Genomic DNA, 14494 nt, shown 5'->3' on the forward strand with positions numbered 1-14494 from the left:
AGATGGCCCACTACAATTAGGATGATTTGAAAAGGCTTTAACTAAGGGACTATTTAAGAAAGTGTGGGCTGAGTATAGGGAAACCATGAGGGATCATGCTGTACCTCAGGGCTAGTCATAGTGGAAATGTTACCAGCCCTGGACCAAAGGGAGAGGAAAGGCATGGTTATTGCAACCTGAAAGGAGAGGGGCACATGAAATCTGAAGTGACCCCACAGGAAGGGAGCCGGGAGGATAAATTCTCCTGATTCGCTGTCCTCCCTCCCTCTGATCTCATGCCTGGACACTCATTGGCTGAAATCAGCTGAACTCAGCTGAAAAGAGAGTTCGGGAGCCCAAACAGGTCAAACTCCAGACTCAGAGAGTGAAATAGAGACAGCTAGGGAAAGGATCTGGAGGGCCAAAGAAAGGATCTCCTTCTCTAGCATCTAACCAGGACTATAGTCCTAACAAACACTGATGAACAAGCCAAGACTCCAGTCTCTGTGGGAATGGTACTACAGGGCAAACTTAGGCAAGGAGGGCCCTGTAAGGGACTACTTGAAGTGAAAAAAGCAAAAATCTCATTATTGGAATTGACAACCTGTTACAAAGCTGACTTGATGATTAGTTGCTAAGTTCTGGCTTGAGCCCTTCTTCAGCCTGCTTATGGATTACCAACTAGGAGTGGTTGCCAAGTTCCACTGGGGACCTCAGCTCCCTCATCTGTAAAGTGTGGATAATACTTGTTCCTACCACAGAGGGTGTCTGTGAGGATTAAATGAGTTAGTAGAGGTTAAATGCATAGAATAGCACCTTATATATACTAAATATTCAGTAAATGTTAGCTATGTTTTTATTCTTATTAAGTGAGAGGCAGAATTGGAGAGATCCAAGGATGTCATATAGGTTAGTATAGGGAACTAAATTAATTTCTTTTCTAGATAATGGTTACACGTATGAAAACACATGATATCACTGCTTATTCATTCAATTAGCTTCAGTAAGAGTACATCCACAAACTCCAGAAAGATAAGAATGTTTTTCTTTCCTTTCCCTTCATGGAAAATATAAAATGATTCAGGTCTATAGCCCCCTCAAGCATAATGCTTCTTTTCTTTTTCTTTCTTTCTTTCTTTTTCTTTTCTTTTTTTTTTTTTTTTTTTTTTTGAGACAGGGTCTCACTCTGTCACCCAGGCTGGAGTGCAGCAACAGGAACACAGCTGACTGCAGCCTCAAACTCCTGGGCTCTCGTGATCCTCCCACCTCAGCCTCCCCAGTAGCTGGGACTGTAGGTGTGCCCCACCATGCCTGGCTAATTTTTTTTTTATTTTTTGTAGAAATGGATTCTCACCATGTTGCTCAGGCTGGTCTTAAATTCCTGGGCTCAAGCAATCCTCCCACCTCAGCCTCCCAAAGCCACAGTGGTGTGAGCCACTGCACTTGGCCCAAACATAACGTTTCTTAGGCTCCTACATAATCTCTAATCCAGTCCAAGTTATGCCATAACAGTTTGGCAGCATTGTCAAACCATCCTGAAGCACACTGACCATTTTTTTAATCATGATATTGCCAGAACAACTTGGAAACTGAAAATTTTTATGTCATTTGAAAATGAAGGAAGTGGCCGGGTGCGGTGGCTCACACCTGTAATCCCAGCACTTTGGGAGGCTGAGGTGGGCGGATCACGAGGTCAGGAGCTCAAGACCATCCTGGCTAACACGGTGAAACCCCGTCTCTAATAAAAATACAAAAAATTAGCCGGCCGTGGTGGCAGGCGCCTGTAATCCTAGCTACTCGGGAGGCTGAGGCAGGAGAATCACTTGAACCCAGGAGGCGGAGATTGTGTGAGCAGAGATGGCGCCACTGCACTCCAGCCTGGGAGACAGAGTCAGACTCTGTCTCAAAAAAAAAAAAAAGAAAAGAAAAGAAAATGAAGGAAGTAAAAACAGACAGTAAGTTGAAATGCTGCCTAATGGACCTTAGTAAAACCCAGTAGTTTTCCCTCTAGAAGTCAGAACACTTTGGTGAGAAAGCCATGCATTTGTTTTGCTCAGCAGAGTGCTGTCTGAGGGTTGGAGTGCTCAGAATGCACCCAATCATTTACAGCCATTTCAATCTTGATTTGTCTTCCTCTAGAACATATATAACTAAAAATAAATAATATAGGCATCTCCTTCCTCCATGCCCTATCTTGCTACGTAGCTGGACTAAAACTAGTAGTCCGTTTTATAGAAATCATTAAGCCAGCCACTGGCTATTTAGAATTATATTGGCACTAGTTTCCTGCCACTTTTGAATTTATTTAGAGGGGAGTCTTCAGTTCATATTCTGACCTGAGTACTATAAGGGGTCTTTTATGTCTATACATTTCAAAACTGATATATGTATAAAGCAATCCAAAACTTTTGAAACCTATGAAAGAGTACTTAGGTTTTATTGTAGTGCTGTACTTGCCTTTCAAAATTTTAATTGAATTCATAATAGAGAACTTATATTTAAATACAAAGGCAGATGAGACACCTGTATTACATTTTGATATTAATTTAGTTTCCTTAGGTTTGGTGACTTTGTTTTTTTTTTTAGAATTTCAGAGGTGGCTTTTGAATTCCTGCATTAGGTGTGTCATTGATTTGTTAAAATTAAACAAATGCATTGAGAATTTATGTTTTGCTTTGCTTCCATTAATTACAAAACTCCCCTTTTTCTAGGTCTTAATTCTGAGACACTGTGTTTTTCATAATTTGGATGTTGCTTAGGACATTGTTTTTCAAACTATGGATTATAATCCATTAATGGGTTGTGAAATCAGTTTAATGTGCTATGACCAGCACTTTTTTAAAATGAAATAAAATAGAGCAGACAGAATAGAAACTGAGACAGTGCATTGCACGTAGTAAGGGTAAATATGTTTCTTAAAATTTTGTTTTAGTTGTATGTGTGTGTGTATTTTCTAGATCAAAATGTATTTTTTACTGTAACAGTCCAAAAAAATTTAAAGCCCTTGGCTTATATTATTCCTCCAACCACAATTTTTTTTTCTTTTTTTGAGACAGAGTCTCACTCTCACCCAGGCTGGAGTGCAGTGGCATGATCTCGGCTCTCTACAACCTCCGCCTCCCAGGTTCAAGCCATTCTTATGCCTCAGCCTCCCCAGTAGCTGGGATTACAGGCACGTGCCACCATGCCCGTCTAATTTTTGTTTCACCTTGTTGGCCAGGCTTGTCACAAACTCCTGAATTCAGGTGATCTGCCAACCTTGGCCTCCCAAAGTGCTAGGATTACAGGCGTGAACCACCGCACCCTGCCCCAACCACATATTGTAAGTGTTATCATGGCTGTGTTCTTGTTTCATCTCATCTCCTGCAACTATTAGAGAATTAATAAGATGCGTTCTTTTAGTAAGTAAATAAATAAATAAATTGGGGGCAGATAGCCACATAGTGAATTTTTTTACTAGCTATCGGAAAGTGGTAGTATTTAATATATAGCCATATTCATAATGTTCCTTCTGAATTTGCTAATTGGCAGCTAATATAAACATTGAATCACCTGTTTATGGAATTTATAACATAATATTGACCTGAAATCTACTGGAAAGTAGACATTCTAAATAAGGTCTGATATGTCTATATCTGGTTGGTCTTGAGTGAATTGTGTGTTTGTGAAGAAACTTGAGGATTTGCTCTTTAACCAAATCATATCTGCAGGGGAAAAGTTTAATATTAATACAACTAGGGATAATACAAAAACTGTGTTTTTGTAAACTAATTTGTTTTTCTCCAAGTTTTTTGTTGTGGTAAAACACACATAACATAAAATTTACCAACTTAATCATTTTGAACTGTTTGGTTCAGTAACATTAAGTACCTTCGTATTATTGTGCAACCATCACTACCATCCATCTCCAGGATACTTTTCATCTTACAAAACTGAACCTCTGTGCTCATTAAACAATAGTTCCTATTCCCTCACTTCCCCTAGCCCCTGGCAATCACCATTCTACTTTCCGTCTCTATGAATTTGACTATTCTGGTACCTCATGTAAATGGAATCATACAATATTGGTATTTTTGGAAATTGGTATTTGCATATTTCACTTAGCATAATGTTCTCAAGGTAAATCCATGTTATAGAACATCAGAATTTCCTTCCTTTTAAAGGTTGAATACTATTACATTATATGTATGTGCCCATTTTGCTTATTTATCCATCTTTCGATGGACATGGGTTGCTTCCTCCTTTTAGCTATTATGAATAATGCTGCTATGAACATGGTATGCAAGTATCTCTTCAAGACTATGCTTTAATTCTTTTTAGTATATACCCAGGAGTAGAATTGCTGGATCATATGGTAATTTTATTTTTAATTTTTCTAGAAGGTTCCGTGCTGTTTTCCATCAGTGGCTGCACCATCTTACATTACCACCAACAGTACACAGGGTTCCAGTTCCTCTATATCCTTACCAATACTTATGATTTTGTTTTTTTGTTTGTAGTCATCCTAATGGCTATGAGGTAGTTTCTCCTTGTAGTTTTGATTTGCATTTCCTGATGATTATTGATGCTGAGCACCTTTTCATGTGATATTGGCTGGCCATTTGTATGTCTTCTATGGAAAAAAGTCTATTCAAGACCTTTACTCATTTTTGAATAATTTTTTTGTTAAGTTTTAAGAATTCTGTGCGTTCTGGATATTAATCTTATTAAATTCATGATTTGAAAATATTTTCTCACATTCTATGGGTTGCCTTTTTAACTCTGTTAATAGTGACTTTTGATGCACAAAACTTTAATTTGCATGAAGTCCAATATTCCTATTTTTTGTTTTATTGCCTATGCCCTTTGGTATCATACCCAAGAAATCTTTGAAAAATCCAGTCGCATAAAGTTTTGCCATATGTTTTCTTTTTACTTTACTTTCTTTTTTTTTTTTTTTTTTTTGAGACAGAGTCTTACTCTATCACGCAGGTTGGAGTGCAGTGACATGATCTCAGCTCACCGCAACCTCCCCTTCCTGGGTTCAAGCAATTCTCCTGCCTCAGCTTGCTGAGTAGCTGCGACTAAAGGCATGCGCCACCAGGCCTGACTAATTTTTGTATTTTTAGTAGAGATGGAGTTTCCCCACTTTGGCCAGGCTGGTCTCGAACCTCTGAGCTCAAGTGGTCTACGCATCTCGGCCTCCCAAAGTGCTGGGATTACAGATGTGAGCCACCGGGCCCAGCCACCATATGTTTCCTTATAAGAATTTTATAACTAATTTGTTTTTAATGATTTTGCAAGCCTAAATTAATTTTAGCAGGAATTAATAAAGTTTAAAGTAACAAAGTGTAACTCTTGAAAACTAATTATATACTTTAAAAGGAAAAAGGATTGAAAGGAAGACTTTTACAGTTTTATTTCATACACTGTCTATGTGTGATCTTTCACTTTTATAATGAGCATTACTGCCTTTCAGATAAAAAGACGTATTTCTCAATTATGTCACTTTCTACAGCACTCTAAGCACTTAAGTTCTCAGTAGAAAACTGACACCCCATTTTCCAATAGAAATGTATTAGTCAGCTCAGGCTGCCATAACAAATACCATAGACTGGGTGGCTTAAACAACAAAAATTTGTTTCTCACAATTCTGTAAGTTAGAAAGTACAAGAACAGGCCCAGCAAGGTTCAGTTTCTGGTGAAGGCTCTATTTCTGGCTTACAGGTGGCAGCCTTCTTGCTGTGTCCTCACATGACAAAGAAAGAGAGAGATGTGATAGGATTAGTGGCCCTATAAGATAGATATCTCTCTCTCTCTCTTCTGTGGAGCATTGATCTACGTACAAAGAAATGAAAAATAAAGAACAATCAGAAGGTCTCTACTTTATTGCCCTGGAATTACTGAAAGTGTGGTGATGACGCACTTGACAAAACATAAAACCATAAAGGAGACAGTGGGATATATGTTGAGAGAACTCTTCCTGGAGTAGACAATCTTTTCTTTTGACTGTGGAGAAAAGAGCTCTTCACACATTCTGAATTATCAGCAACCCCAGTGAAGTAAGATTCTGACATCTGTTACCATCACTAAATAGTACTTAATAGGTCCGTGTCAGTTAAACCTGGTGAAACTTAGTTTTATCAAATAATAAACCTGCTGTAGGACCTTAGAGGGTGCATACTGTGTCTCTCAAGTACAAGTAGTGCTCCCTTATCCACGGAGGATGCATTCTAAGACCCTAGTGGATGCCTGAAACAGTGGGTTGTACCGAACTCTATATATACTACATTTTTTCTGTACATACCTATGATAATGTTTAATTTATTAATTAGGCACAGTAAAACATTAATAACAATAACTAATAGTAATATAAAACAATTATAATGATATACTGTAATAAAAGTAAGGTGAATGTGGTCTTCCTCTCTCTCAAAATATCTTACTGTGCTAAGTACGGTAATGATGTGAGATGATAACTGAGAAGGCTACTCTAGTGTATACAGTGTGGATACGCTGGACAAAGGGACAGCTCACATGCTGGGTAAGTGGTATGGCACAAGATCTCATCATGCTACTTAGGTTGGCATTCTTTTTAAACTTACAATTTTTTTCTTTTTTTGAGACAGGGTCTCATTCTGCCACCCAGGCTGGAGTGCAGTGGCACAATTAGGGCTCTCCACAGCCTCAGCTTCCCAGCTCAGGTGATCCTCCCACCTCAGCCTCCTGAGTAGCTGGGACTACAGGCGCACCACCATGCCCAGCTAGCTTTTTGTATTTTCTGTAGAGATGTGCTTTTGCCATGTTGTCCAGACTGATCTTGCACTCCTGGCCTCAAGTGATCCGCCCACCTCAGCCTCCCAAAGTGCTGGGATTACAGGCATAAGCCATTGCACCCAGCCTAAACTTACAGATTATTTATTTCTGGAATTTCCCATTTAATGTTTTCAGACTGTAGTTCACTGCAGGTAACTGAAACTGAGGAAAGCAAAACTGTTGGTAAGGGGAGAGTAGAGTACTGTTTTTAATTTGTCGGTAATATGTGCGGTAATGTAAGTCAATGGAGAAAAAGGAATTAAAGCAGATGGCCTGTCCCCCCAGAAAAAGAAATGAAAGTGAAATAAAAGAAGGCAGGTGATACCATCTAAACTCCATTTAAATATGATAAATATATGGATCTTTAGGTCAGGTTTTTATAAATTATGGTTCATCTGCCTGCCATCTATTATTGTACAGCCTTAAGGTAAGAATGTTTTTTACAGATTTAAGAAGTTTTTAAAAATCAACATAACATTTTATTATATACAAAACTATATAAACTTGAAGTATCAGTGTTCATAAACAAAGTCTAATTGGAACATCACCACACTTAATGTGTTTATGTATTGCCTATGCTTGTTTTCATACTATGAGAGCAGAGTTAAGTAGTAGTGACAGAGACCATATGGGACAACTTCATTGCTTTAAAGTACTGCTAAGTGGACCACAAATCACAGTGATGCAGCTTTAATAATTGACAGCATTTTGAGTGGCATGCATATTGTCATGCCATGGCATTTTATTTTATTTTTAATTAGAAAAATTATTTATTTCTGCTCCTTTCATATATCTTATTGTTCAGGAAACAGTTTACATACATATCTCAAGTAATCTACCATCACATACTCTATTTAAAGGCAAAGCAGGCTGGGAACAGTGGCTCACATCTATAATCCCAGCAGTTTGGGAGGCCAAGGCAGGTGGATCACCTGAGGTCAGGAGTTCAAGACCAGCCTGGCCAACCTGGTGAAACCCCATCTCTACAAAAATACAAAATTAGTCGGGCATGATGGCGGGTGCCTGTAATCCCAGCTACTTGGGAGGCTGAGGTGGGAGAATCACTTGAACCTGGGAGGTGGAGGCTGCAGGAGCTGAGATCGAGCCATTGCATTCCAGCCTGGGCAACAAAAGCGAAACTGTCTCAAAAAATAATAATAAAACAAAATAAAAAAAATAAAGGCAAAGCACCTTAGGTAAAGCTGATCAGCTGTCCAGAGTTCTCAGCCTATGGAATCTTGCTTCCTGATTTTATGTTAATTTCTGAAAATCAGAAATGTCATCTCCAAAAAATGTTAAGGGGGTTGTAAAAAATAATCACTTCATTCAATATTATAGTTGTAGATATGGAGTATATTTTCTTTAAAAAAATGAAAAACTAAGAAGAAAATGCCTCTCAACATCGTTAGTATATCAGTAGGTCAGCAGGGAAAAAAAAATACTGTGATAAACTTGTCTCTTTGATACCAAGAAGAAATTCTAGTCCACGCTCCAATATACTTCCTGTTTTTTCACTAGGTATTTCTTTTACTGCTGCTCTTCATTCTTTTCCACATTTCATATTAGAGGATTGGTACAGCCTTTAAAACTTCATTGACAGGAGCAAACCCAGTATCCACTGATTTCTTCTCGAAAGCACTCTAACCCATCAGATAGCCCAGCAGTTTCATTCTCATGAAAACTCTAGCCATGAAAAAACTCAATGGGACACACATGAATTTAATGAATAGAAGAAGAAATCTATTGAGTTTTGGGATATTTTGTGCATTCAATTGGTCCAGGATTATGAAACATAAACCTCCCATTGTAAACAGGAAGCTGGATGCAAGTCCTTCCATAATATATTGTCCATTTACTCTGTAGGCCAAGAAAGCTACTGACCTCTAATGCCTATGTTCATCAGTCATAGAGCCAACACTTGCAGGTTCAACAATAACATCATAAATTATTCCTCCAGTGGTGAGGAAGTAAGACACCAGCACCAGAGCATACACAGTCATGGTCGACACCATGTGCAGTCATGGTGGCTTCTTCAGCTACAGGTTGGGACATTCAGGGACATTCAAGCACTAAGAACAGGACACGATACAAAGTCTCCATGTTGGTGACAGCAAGGGCCATTCTCAGCCTCAAGCCCCACACACCACCTGGAAACAATTTTTTAATTTATTTTTTATTATCAGTGCATGCCAATCATGCCAAACAAGAAAAAAAGATAAAATTAGTGTTAGTGCTTTTTTTTTTTTTTTTGTGAGACACAGTCTCGCTCTGTCACCCAGGCTGGAGTGCAGTGGCATGATCTCGACTCACTGCAAGCTCTGCCTCCCGGGTTCACGCCATTCTCCTTCCTCAGCCTCCTGAGTAGCTGGGACTACAGGCGCCCGCCACCACGCCCGGCTAATTTTTTGTATTTTTAGTGGAGACAATGTTTCACCGTGTTAGCCAGGATGGTCTCGATCTCATGACCTCAAGATCTGCCCGTCTCAGCCTCCCAAAGTGCTGGGATTACAGGCGTGAGTCACCACGCCCAGCCGCATTAGTGCTTCTAAGGCAGAGTGGAGCATAGATTATTTTATTATAAAATTAGGTGGCAAAGGATTGTGGGGTTTGTTTGTTTGTTTGAGCCAGAGTCTTGCTCTGTCACTCAGGCTGGAGTGCAGTGGCTCAATCTTGGCTCACTGCAACCTCTGCCTCCTGGGTTCAAGCGATTCTCCTGCCTCAGCCTCCTGAGCAGCTGGGATTACAGGTGCACTTCACCACACCTGGCTAATTTTTGTATTTTTAATACAGATGGGGTTTCACCATGTTGGCCAAGCTGGCCTTGAATTACTGGCCTTAAGTGATCCGCCTGCCTCAGCTTCCCAAAGTGCTGGGATTACAGGCATGAGCACTGCAACCGGTAGATTGTGTTTATTATACAATGACATTACAGTTGTGCTGAAAGAATATCATATATATTAACATTAACCAACTAAGCACTCATCACAATATTTCCAACTCACAGGAAAATAGCAGTCAGAAAAATTAGGAAATTTAAAATGGACTATCTCATTTTTCATCACAGTAGAATTTCTTCACAAAAATTAAAAAGTGAAAATTAGTGCAACCAAAATAAATTTCATATGGCTCATTTGTTAGCCAAGAAGGAAAACCATTTACAGATAGTGAAATTATAATAATTGAATTATACTTGACTGCAGTAGTTTACAACTATTAGCCTTTCAGCAAAGATAGTTGCTCAAAGGGTTGGGGACATTGAGAGTGGCACAATAATCAATTAAATAACAAGCAAGTGACTGTCAGTTTTTATTGTTTCTTAATGAGTCAACAGGTTACTGCTCAGTTGTTTTTTATTTGAGAAACAAATGCTGAGTTTAGAGTGACTAACAAATTAGTTTCTATAAATAGCCTTTGTGAAAAAAAACTGTGGGCAAAAATAGTTTCAAAGAAACTGAGAAAATACTAATTGAGTACAACCTGAAGTGGAATCTACTAAGAAGTGTTACAAATATATAGAGAGCAGAAAAATAATTAGACAAATTTACAGGACTTATGAAAATGTAAAGTGTTTAAAGCCTATGGTTATTCATTTTATTAGTCATCAGCAGGTGCTTTGCAGAAAATAGTTGAACCATTATGTGTATTTTTAAAAAATAGCTTTATTGAAACAGCATTCACAAACCAAGCAATTGACCCATTTAAAGTATATGATTCAGCCAGACACAATGTATCATGCCTGTAATCCCAGCATTTGGAAGGCCAAGGCAGGAAAGTCACTTGAAGCCGGGAGTTTGAAATCAACCTAGACAATACAGTGATACCCCATCTCTACGAAAAATAAAAAAAATTAGCTGGGCATAGTGGCACACGCCTGTAGTCCCAGCTATTAGGGAAGCCAAGATGGGAGGATCACTTGAGTCCAGGAGGTCAAGGCTGAAGTGAGCCAAGATTGCACCACTACACTCCAGCCTGAGTGACAGAGCAAGACCCTATCTCAAAAGAAAGAAAAGGGTGTACAATTCAACCAAGTATGGTGGCTCATACCTGTAATCCTAATGCTTTGGGAGGCCAAAGCAGAAGGATCACTTGAGGCCAGGAGTTCAAGACCAGCCTGGGCAACATACTGAGACCCTGTCTCCACAAAAACAAAAAACAAAAAAAAACCTAAAAATTAGACAGGTGTCATGGTGCATGCCTGTAGCCCCAGCTACTCTGGAGACTGAGGCAAGAGGATCCCTTGAGCCCAGGAGTTCAAGGCTGCAGTGACTTAGGATCATGCAACTGCACTCCAGCCTGGGTGAGAGAGCAAGACCCTGTCTAAAATAAAACAAAATAAAATATACAATTAAATGTGGAGGGTTTTTTTTGTATACTCACAGTATTTTGCAACCATCACCACAATTCAATTTTTAAAACATTTTTCCCCTCTAAAAGAAACCCTATGCCAATTTCCTCTCCCCAACCTACTCCTCACCCATAAGAAATCACTTATCTACTTTCTGCCTCTATAAATTTGACTACCCTTCTTCTTCAAGATTGTTTTGGCCATTCTAAGTCTCTTACATTTCCATACAAATTTTAAGATCACCTTGGCAATTTCTGAAAATATCATTTATTATTGAACCAATAATGTCAACAGTGAACATTCATTCTTGTGGACTTGACTATCATCAGTTCCAGGAATCTTTTCATGGAACTTCAAATAGAAGTTGAATATTCTGACTTGCCCTACTACCCAACATTTTGATAGCTTAGCAGTGGCAAAGTTTTACTGCAAATATTTGCACTGGAGCGAAGATTGAAATTTTTGTGAATGAGACTGTTGTTCCATATGCCTATGGAGCACTGAATGGCTTTTGAAATAAGCTTTTGCTGTAGACTTAATAATGTTTCTTAACTGTATTGATTAAGAAATCATAAGACAAAATTATATACAAGACAAGCACTTACAGCAAAACTTACACTGAAGTAAAGTCATTTTAACAACAACTAATTGATGATGCATAAGTAATGTCAAACTGCTTTATTTACTTCCCCTATTGTCAAAAGTTAAAATGTGAGACTTCATCCCCACTCAGATTTGCAATGGATATATTTTTAAGTTCAAATTACAGTTCCAGCACTGCCTTTCAGATCTCAATGCAAATACAAGACAAATTTCCATATTTCAAAATCCATTTTATTGTGCAATTTGAGGCGCTTCCACCTAACCTTTAATTGGGAGTAATTAGTCTTCAAAGTATGACATGCTAAAAGGCAAATATCAAGAGAAGAATCTAATAAAATTATGTGAAAGTCTTCTAATAAATTAATATGCTCAACTAAAATTATAAGCTCATTTTGGGATGTATGGAGTTTCTTGGTGATGGTTATGCAATATGATAAACATCCTAAAAATCATTGAATTGTACACTTTAAATGGATGTACACACTTTTAAATGGTTAAAACGGTGAATTTATATGTTGTGTAAACTTTATCTCAATTAAGAAAATTGTAGCTTCATGGATTAATATCAATATATGCCAGTACCTATCAATGTAAAAGACATTTTCAAAGAGGAAATACGTAAAATCTCATTACAGGTCAGATGAACATTTGCAATTGATTTTGATGATAGGGAACACTAACTCTGAACCCCAATTAAGCAAGATGGTTTTTGTTAATTCCATTCTTTTCATTAGTAAATTTGGCTTACAAAAAGTTGTACTGTTATTAGATTTTGAAGTTTTGAAAATTTGAAAATTTGTCTTCTCTCTTGCTATGTAAAATACCTGTATAATATCCTACATTTGGCCTATTGGCTTGCAGTATCTAAAATATTTACTATCCATCCCTTTGCAGAAAAAGTTTGTCAACCCTGTTCTCACAAATAGACTTTTGTATTTACTAGGAGGACAGTTTGTATCTATGGAATGCTGTTAACAGTATATCCTTGGTTAGGGATTGCTTATTGCAAACATACCTAGAATCTGGATTTATAACTTCCTAGAGAATGTCATGCAAGCTACACAGCTCTGAAATATAAAATGGAGATGCATCACAACTTAAACATTCTCCACTGTGTGAGGTAACCCTCTAAATTAATTTACAGGCCTCACCTATTATTGTGGACCACAGAGTTCATGATGTGAGAAGGAAGGAGCTAGGAAGCCAGCAGGGATTCCCTGGATCTCTTCCTACTTTGCCTATGCCTCTTGATTGCTTTTTATTTTGCTTTTGTGGATTTTTTTCTTTTTTGGAGACAGAGGCTCCCTCTGTCGCCTGGGCTGGAGTGCAGTGGCATGATCTCAGTTCACTACAACCTCCACCTCCCAGGTTCAAGCAATTCTCATGCCTCAGCCTCCAGAGTAGTTGGAACTACAAGCGTGAGCCACCATGCCTGGCTAATTTTTGGTATTTTAGTAGAGATGGAGTTTCACCATGTTGCCTAGGCTGGTCTTGAATTTCTGAGCTCAGGCAATCTGCCCGCCTGGGACTCCCAAAGTGCTAGGGTTACAGGTGTGAGCCACTGCACGTGGCTTGATTGTGCTTCTATCTTTGAAATTATTAGTAAAGATTGATATTAGGCAAGCTGTCTGGTATTTGTGAGTCAGATTTGACAGTATAGTCCTGTGTTAGCTCAAGCACTATTCATGTATTTGAAAGGCTAAAGTAAGTTTTCTAAGAAGAGTCGCAACAAGCATTTTTGGCAGGACCATCCAAATATTATTTTATGCTTAGAGTAGATCATAATGGCTTTCACTTAAAGTAGGCAAAGAATTATATTTTCTAAAATAGTGACAATGTAATTTGGTAAGGAGCATATGTTACTTTGTGTTCAACAGTCCACATATTTCTTGAAGACATCTAAGCTCAGTCCTTTCTATAAAGTTTTATTATTTATAAATATTTTTTCATGAAAACAAACCAATATATGCAAGTAGTAAGGATGCTAAGACTTAACACGCTGCATCATTTGTAAATAGCAAAAGTTAAATTTCATCATTTAACATCACTCACCACACCCAGCAACTTTTTTGTATTTTTTGTAGCAATGAGGTTTTACCATATTTCCCAGGCTGGTCTTGAACTCCTGGGATCAAGCAATCCTCCCATCTCGGCCTGCCAAAGTGCTGGGATTACAGGTGTGAGCCGTCATGCCCAGCCTACTTTATCAGATTTTAATAAATGATTATTCCTTAAAATCTTTATGAAAATACTATTACCCTTGAGATTTTTCCCCCATTTCTTATGGCACAATTCTTCAGTTTGCATCAAGGAAAATCTTGCATTTCAAGACTTAAGAACTTTTAGGGGGAAAAAAACCTTTTAAGAAATTCTTACTGATTTCCCTGGAATATTTTAGTCTTTGGTTCTTATGAAATCTATTATTAACGTCTTTTTCCTAAAGATATATAAGGTCAGTCCTCTGTGATACTGTTTTTATAAATTTGTAATGTTTCTAGTTTCTTAGACTCCTCATAATATAACTGTTTGACAAGAAAAAAACTTATGAAAAAGTGTTACAGTGTTTGATTTTGTAAATTACAACTCACTGCATATCACATCATGAAAATATGAAAATATTTTGATGCTGATGAAATTAGAAGACTTTTGCATCAAATGAAAATGTGTACTAAATTCATCAGTGGAAGAAAGAATAGGAAACATTAATAAAAGTGGTTTATCTGAGTGGCTAGTACCATTATGAAACATACAGTTGTGAATATGTTATGTGTC

At 38.0% G+C, this 14494-nt stretch overlaps 1 protein-coding gene and 1 pseudogene across 11 annotated transcripts in view; one reads left to right on the top strand and one right to left on the bottom strand.

The window, feature by feature from the left end:
* Nucleotides 1-14494, top strand: part of BEND6 (BEN domain containing 6) — a 72281-nt gene that overhangs the window by 12302 nt on the left and 45485 nt on the right. The window contains exon 2 of one of the 11 annotated variants that reach the window (XM_063707678.1): nt 3200-3301. The exons of 9 other annotated variants lie outside the window; for them this stretch is intronic. The gene's annotated coding sequence lies outside the window, so the exon portion shown is untranslated. Of the gene's footprint in view, nt 1-3131; nt 3302-14494 lie in introns of those variants that run through there. One more of the 11 variants, XM_063707676.1, reaches the window with a different exon arrangement.
* LOC109027125 (oligosaccharyltransferase complex subunit OSTC-like) lies at nt 8201-8899 on the bottom strand (annotated as a pseudogene).

This window comes from Gorilla gorilla, chromosome 5, assembly GCF_029281585.2.
Source record: "Gorilla gorilla gorilla isolate KB3781 chromosome 5, NHGRI_mGorGor1-v2.1_pri, whole genome shotgun sequence".
NCBI classification, from domain to species: domain Eukaryota; kingdom Metazoa; phylum Chordata; class Mammalia; order Primates; family Hominidae; genus Gorilla; species Gorilla gorilla.